This window comes from Amia ocellicauda, chromosome 19 (genome assembly GCF_036373705.1).
Source record: "Amia ocellicauda isolate fAmiCal2 chromosome 19, fAmiCal2.hap1, whole genome shotgun sequence".
NCBI lineage: Eukaryota > Metazoa > Chordata > Actinopteri > Amiiformes > Amiidae > Amia > Amia ocellicauda.
Window position 1 is genome coordinate 15,370,995 of NC_089868.1, and position 7,811 is coordinate 15,378,805.

Consider the following 7,811-nt stretch of genomic DNA (forward strand, 5'->3'; position numbering starts at 1 on the left):
TGCTTAAAAGTGCTAGGTGCCTTACATAATCCAAAAGGAAACATTAAACTCATACAACCAATGCTTGGTAACAAACGCAGTCTTTTCCCGAACTTTTGGGTCCACTACAACCTGCCAGTAACCACTGGCAAGATCCAGAGTAGAGAACCATTGAGCATCTGCCAAGGAATCAATCCTAGGGAGGTGATAAGCATCTTTCACAGTCACCACAATCATTCAAACGTGGATAATCCACGCAAAATCACAGCTTCCCATCCTTCCGTACGAGCATCACAGGGGCCGCCCAGAGGCTATAAGATGGCCGAATTGCATCATTGTCTAATATCCCCTGGATGTGATCATCATACTCTGCCTGGTACCCTTTGTGGTGCCATCCGAATGGGGCGAGAAGGCCCAGTCTAACTTCATCTATCTCACATTTCTTTATTAATGGAAACATTCAATCAAGGACGGTGCAACTCTTAACCTTTACATTCATTTTTGCCCCAAACTTGCCCAAGAAATCAGTTCCCAACAATGCTGCCATGCTGGCATTTCTAGCTATTAAGAACTGATGCTGCAACCCAAAATGATCGAACCCACAAACTGTAGTCCATATTCCCAATATATCCAACAACCCATTAGCTTCATACCCTACACCCTTCATACCGTTCTAATTGTCCATCCCCAAACTGACTCCACACCTTCTCACTCAACAATGATATTTGTGCAGAGGTATCATCCAAAAACCGGCAAGGTGTTCCAAAGATCTTCCCTTCTAAATACATACCACCTCCTACAGTTAGTGATGGACAATCTACTTGGTCAAATTCTTGGGTAAAAACGGGTGGTTGAATGACCAGCCTCTACCACCCGTTCTAGTTTTCCGGCGGTTCTGGCCAATCTCTCCTCAAATGTCGATTACTACCACACCCCCCAACATTGTTTTTCACTAGTGGACTTTGAGGGCCCCCTGTACCACTCCCAATAAGGAGCTGGACAATATCGGTGCCCTCTATCAGACTCCTGATGGGCTAGTCTCAATTGTTGTACCTCTTGCCTTAACCCTTCTACTATATCTAGCATTTTCCCCAAAACTGGTTCCGTTCCCCCTGACGTACTTAGAGCGAATCCTCATTTCCAGTGGTGCAGCAGTTTCCCCCTCCAACCCATGTATAAGTTATTATTATTATTATTTTTTTTTTTTCTTGGCAGACTCCCTTATCCAGGGCGACTTACAACATAAGTGCAAACAAAGTGCAAAAATACAGAGAAGTACAAGGCATCAATCATTACAAATTCAACTTAGCTAAAACATACCAATTCAAAATACATTTTACAAATTCCAATTTACAATTTACACAAGTACAGTAAGAGTCTTCCTACATCCTGGACGGTGAAAGCGAAGTGCTGTCAAGATGTAGGGTTACAGACGAGGGCTACGGGAAAGGGAGCAAGGAGAAAAACAAACAAGAACGCGAGGAGCATAATAAGCTGAAGTGCTATCTAGCAGGGATAGAGGACTAATATTACAAGTGCTGTGGGAAGAGATGCGTCTTGAGTAAGCGCCGGAATGAGGTCAAGGACTCTGCTGTTTTGACTTCGGTGGGCAGGTCGTTCCACCACTTAGGGGCCAGGGATGAGAAGGAGCGGCTCTGGAGGAAGGAGAGTGGAGAGGAGGCAGAGTTAGCCTTCTGGCACTGGAGGAGCGCAGTGGTCTGGAGGGGATGTATGGAGAGACAAGTGACTGAAGGTAGCTTGGTGCAGTGTGGTCAAGACAGCGGCAGGTGAGGGTCAAAGTCTTGAACTGAATGCGTGCCGCTATCGGGAGCCAGTGGAGGGAGCGGAGCAGTGGAGTAGCGTGTGCGAATCGTGGCAGAGAGAATACCAGACAAGCCGCAGAGTTCTGGATGAGCTGGAGTGGGCGGGTAGTGGATGCAGGCAGGCCGGCCAGGAGGGAGCTGCAGTAGTCCAGGCGGGAGAGGACCAGTGACTGGACGAGAAGCTGAGTTGAGTAGTCGTTGAGAAAGGGACGGATCCGGCGTATGTTGCTCAGGAAGAATCTGAAGAAGTTCCAACTCAGATGCTAAACAAATGGCCTCTTCTAAACTGTTAGGTTTAGCACTATGCAGTTGTATTCTTAACCCTCCACTCCCCACATGGATAATAAAATGATCTCTTGCTAAACTGTCTCGTGTAACAATCAGCCTGGGGATATGCTGGAAACACCAAACTCTACAATTGACTCCTTTTTACGACTTTGATTTTGAAAAGTAACACTGTGTACATCTTCACTATTCTGAGGCATCAAATATCTCTGCATAGCTGCTTTCAGGGCCTCGTAACTACCCTGATCTATAACGGTTGAGCCTTCATAAATCTCCCGTGCTTTCCCTGAAAGGAGTAACCTCTAACCTCAACTTAAGATCAGCCGCCCAGCCATTTATCTCTGTGGCTATCTCAAATTGGTTTAACCAATCAGACCAACCACGCCCACTTCCATTGAATGTCTCTGGCATAAATATCAGTTGAGAAGTGAACCTCCCCTGGCCAGAGCCATTACTACAACTAGCAGCCTCCTCCATCATTTTGTCACTATTACAAAACCCTATACAAATCCCACCAGTGTAGCACAACCCCAAATACAAGGCTTGCCACTCAGGTTTGTAATAAAGCCACTACCAACAAAAAGGTAGTGGGGTAGCATGAATGCTGCCACCACCTTTTGTAACCCAGTATGGTCTGGGAAGCAGAGTGACCAGGAGAAGGCTCTCAAAGACAACAACCAGGATAAAAGGAATTGATCTTTATATTAAAATAGATAAAAGACACATACAGTTAAAAACCAGGTTATCACAAATCATATCCTTCCCGATAAAACCAATTATAACAATTACCACCATTCAATAGATTTATAAACACCCCACCCTCCCCTATTGCACATTCAATTAATATAGACCATATAACTATTTAGCAGCCTATATCCCAATAGGAAAAATACTAGCAGATTAAAATAGATCACAACAGCTCCCACTATATGCAGTACCACACTCTGTGCCTTAAAAATATAACCCCAGATGCATAACTTAATCCACACAATTCAAAACTCACATATGTAACTCCATATGACACACACAATTAAGTGATAATTATAAACATAACAGAAACATAAAATATAAAATACAAATTAAACTAGACCGCTATACAGGTTCGATAATGTGGAAGAAACTCAGTCTTCAATCAGGTTTACACACAGCGTGGACAGGAACAGTGAATCAAGGAGATTCCAAAGTTGCTCTGCCTTCATACAAAAAGTCAGAGGCTTTTATACACACAGAAGTCAAAGATCTGGTTATAAGTAAAAAGTCATTACTATGTTATCTAAATTGACTATGTTCATAGGTCAATACATGGATTAGGGAGCAGAAACTTAAATCATACTGTTTGACATTGTCTCCAAGATGCTCATCGTAAATAACAAACAGAGGTCAAACAACCTTCTGGCCTGACCTTTTAGCTGGACCTTATCTTTCTTCAGTATACATGAAGCAAGACATTTGCAAGAGGAATTTCTAGCTTTCCTTCCACAATTCTCATCACTAGGGTTGGCCGTGCACCAGCTCCAGGACCCGGACCCGGACAGTTTTTGTTAGTTGTGCTCCGGAGCCAGAGCGGAGCTGGAGCTGGCATTGCTGGAGCCGGAGCGGAGCTGATGTCATGGAGCTGCTCCACTCTTTTCCCACTCCATTAAACTCACCCAGATATCAAGTCCAGTTTTCTTAAATTAACAAAATATGTAACTTCATAGGTATTGTTGTGTGTTGGGGGTTATAAAATAAGATCAGTTCTCACTCCAGCTATTAGTACATTATTTTGTATTTATTGTAATTATACGACACCTTCAGTTTCTCACACCTCTCAATTTCTATAAGTGATTCTATAATCTCAGGGAATCTCTCATAAACAACTTGCAAAAGGAGTAAAGTCCAAAGTATTTTATTCAAACCAAATTCTTCATCTGCCTAAATTAACCACATTATTTGTCATTTAGCAGACACTCTTATCCAGGGTGACTTACATTTGTACCCATTTATACAGCTGGGCATTTTACTGGAGCAATGTAAGCGAAGTACCTTGCTCAAGGGTACAACAGCACTGTCCCACCTGGGATTTGAACCTACAACCTTCCTTAGAGCCCTACTGGACCCGATACCACGTTTCATAGCCATCTGTTATCTGACATTTTCTTTACTAGTCTGTCCAAAAGTTGCCAGGGAGTTAAGGTCACATGCTGGAGTCATGCCCCCTGCACCTTGTCTGTCAATTTTGAGATACGAAAATACGGGACCCAATACCCAAACAAACCCAGTACCTGTGCTTGACGAGGACAAAGTGCCGCCACAGTCCGGACCGGCTATAGAGATGCCGAACTGGGAACCTGCGAGCAATCAGCTCTATAGGACATCCCATAATACCAACGTCCTACTGGCTAATAACCAGGAAGGGCAGACACTGTCTTTGCAAATAACACCGCCTCCGTCGTCGTGACTGGCGCGCCGACGCCATTACAGCAGCACACAGGCGCGCAGCAGCGGTTTGTGTTTTGGGTTGCTTTTACAAGCGTTGATTGGGTTACTGCATTGCATTTAAATCCATTTATTTTTCCAGGATCATCAATCTGAATGAATGCACTGACCAGTAAAGTAAATTGTTCAAACTCAAACTTGAGATTTTACTGGGGCACAGCAGATTTATACTGGATCACGTCCCTCAGTAAAAGGGGTCTAGCAACGCCCCTGGATGAAGATATCCAACTACACTACAAAAAAGTGAATGAGGTGTGTTGTGCACTTTATATAATTTTTTTGTATTGTCAGTTTACATAAAATAGATGTCTTTGTTAAATTAAAATACTTTTTCATGCGCATGCTCAAAGCCACTGACTGCTTCTAGTTCAAGTCTTCCCTGCGTACATTTTGGCGGGCAAGTTGCTGGTCTTCGTTTTCTGAGTCGGAAGAGGTAAGAGGACATTTCTTTTCACCTGTACCTGTTTTTATTGCGGTATAGATATGGTTTTCTATCAACAAATCAATTTGGAGTCGGCGGGATGTATGCTGGTGTGTCGTGTCAATCAAATCTGGCGACGCTGCTGTTGTGTTATTGTGAAGCAGGTACATTAATGTTGGCATGCGAGTGAAAACGGGTACTTTTCAACAACCAGATATTTTGAGCTCTTCGGTTAGTGGACCGTAAAGGACTGAAATATATTGCTGTTAGCATTAGAAATGGCTTATATACAGACTGTGCAAATTAGCTTTATAGCAAAACCAACAAAGTGGTTGTTAAAGATACATCCTATTGAAATTATTCTCTCTGCTTCCACTGTTTTTGTATTATAAAAGAAATGGGTTTGCCCGCTTGTGGATTTCCTGTTTCTGCTCTCAAAGCTAAAGAAGTTCCCTCGTTGTTAAGAAAACCACAAGATCGTACCGTTTGTATGTTGTAACAGGTCCTGACATCTGCCTCCACGATGACCTCCTCCCTTGGGAAGGGCAGCCTACAAACCTTGCACAGCTTCCGTCTTTTGAGGCCTCTGATTGGATGAACGGCCACACGATTCTACGTCATCTTCCTATAAAGCGTCACTCATGTTTGTAAACACTAAGTTCTCGCTGAAGGAATTCCTGACGTGGTGCTTCCAAGCCGCCTTGATTAAAGTTGTATTTGATTTTATCTCAACGACTTTTCCAGTTATTTCCGAGACGGGTTCAGCATGTATTATAAGTACACAATACATGCATAGCTGAAGCTGTTGTGAATCCATAGATATCACGTATATAGCAGTAGCATCTATTATAGCTGAATTGTATAAGCCCCTCTCTCTCTGGCTCTGCTCAGTGTCTGTAACCCGAGACAGCTATTTTTTTATTGGCTAGTAAAAAAAAAAAGCAGATCTCCATGGCTCATGACACACAGTAACATCCTCTCCATTGGGCAATTCCAGCCCCATGTGCTGCTTTGCAAATTGAATTTCTAAAACCAGGAAGTACGCGATGTAAACAAACCACACATGGCTCTTTTCAGCAGCTGAAAAGACCGCATGTCTTTATCTCAGATCGTTTCCCCGATCATTAATAGTTTGTACTTGATTATATTATATAGTGTTCGTAAAGCAAAAATAATAGGACACAACTGACATTGAATTACGTTTCCCTGTTCTGTGTCTGTTGTCTTGAAACCAAATCATGTCCACATTGTCAACAACGCACCTTTCTTCGGGACAGATTCACTGGGGTCACTTTGCTGTGAAGTTTCACCCGCACTCCTCTCCTCCATCTCGTCTCCTCCACACGCAATACACATGGCATTTATTTTCGATATTTGGCTGAGGCGCATTCATTCCAGAACAAGGGTCCTGCACTGTTTCTGCGTGACGCCGATCCCATTGGTGGAGCCGTGCAGATCTGCGCAGACCTGCGGAAATTTGCGTTACACGAACACTGTCGGCGTTCTTTGATCAGATGCGTCTCAAGCAGCCGCGCAGCAAGTTGTGGGATGCAAGAACGCCATCAAGATTATTGGCAGCTGAATGCTATGACTGAATGACAGGGTAATTAGTAAAGAATTCAATTTAGCATAGAAAACTTCAAAATACCGGTATGAAAGTATAGTAAAAGTCCATACCGGTCCGTAAATGAATACTGGTATATCGTTTTTACGGTATACCGCCCAGCCCTAAAACAGCGAGAAACCAATCACATCTGTGAATGCACGCTAATGTGATTTGATTGTTGCTCACAAAACCTAAACAGCAACACCTGTGCTTCTTTCAAACAAATTGCTATTTTTTATTTGCAGTCACCTCACAATTTAAACATGGATCAGCTGTATTGACATTTGGAATGAGCAACAGAAAGGTTGCTTCTCCACATACTGCACAACCACATTTCCCCGATCCACACAAAAACTTCAGGCCTCTGTTTTCAGGTTTATCCTTTAGTGAGTGTTCGGGTTGAAAAGTTCAGTTGTGGATGTGAAAGAGATGTTAAAACAAAGAAGGAAAATGCTTTACTGGTTTTTCTTTCCCTTCCCTGCTTAATGTTGACATCTATAAAGTGGTGGTAACCTTGTTTGACAAGGTAACCATTAATAACCTGGATAAGGGCGTCTGCCAAGAAATAATAAAAAAATAATAATAATGTCCATGTGATGATGAATTGGTCATTGTGTAGGCCTTAATGTCTATCTCTACAGTTGTCATCCATTTCACATGCTTATAGAAATGTGAGGTGTAGTATGTGCAGTCCTAAAATATATATATATATATATTTGTTTTCCTCTCTTTAGAATGAAACGGTTGAAAAGAGGAGGGAGTGCATCCTCAGGGCACTTTGTATCTACCAGAATGAAGACCCCAAACATCCTCTTCAAAGAATACCTGGTTGGTAATTTAAATAGTTCAGTTTCTACCTGTATTAAACCAAATCTTGAATAACTTGTCTTTGTTATAATTTGTGTGGAATCAGTTTGTTTAAACTTTTTTGGAAATCTAATCTATACACTCACCATGCATTTTATTAGGAACACCTGTGCAATCTAATGCAATTCAATACAACAACTCTGCCATACATTCTACTTTTACAAAGCTTATACATTTTCAGTTCTTGATGACATTGTAAGAAAGGTGATAATTCTATTTTATGTTTATTACTGAGGTCTTAGTGGGTGGTGGTGGTGTACTGGAGTGCATTATATTGAACAGTGTTCCTAATATTGTGTCTACCCCATTAACATACATGAGGGGGGCAAAATATTAGGAACACTTGTTGACA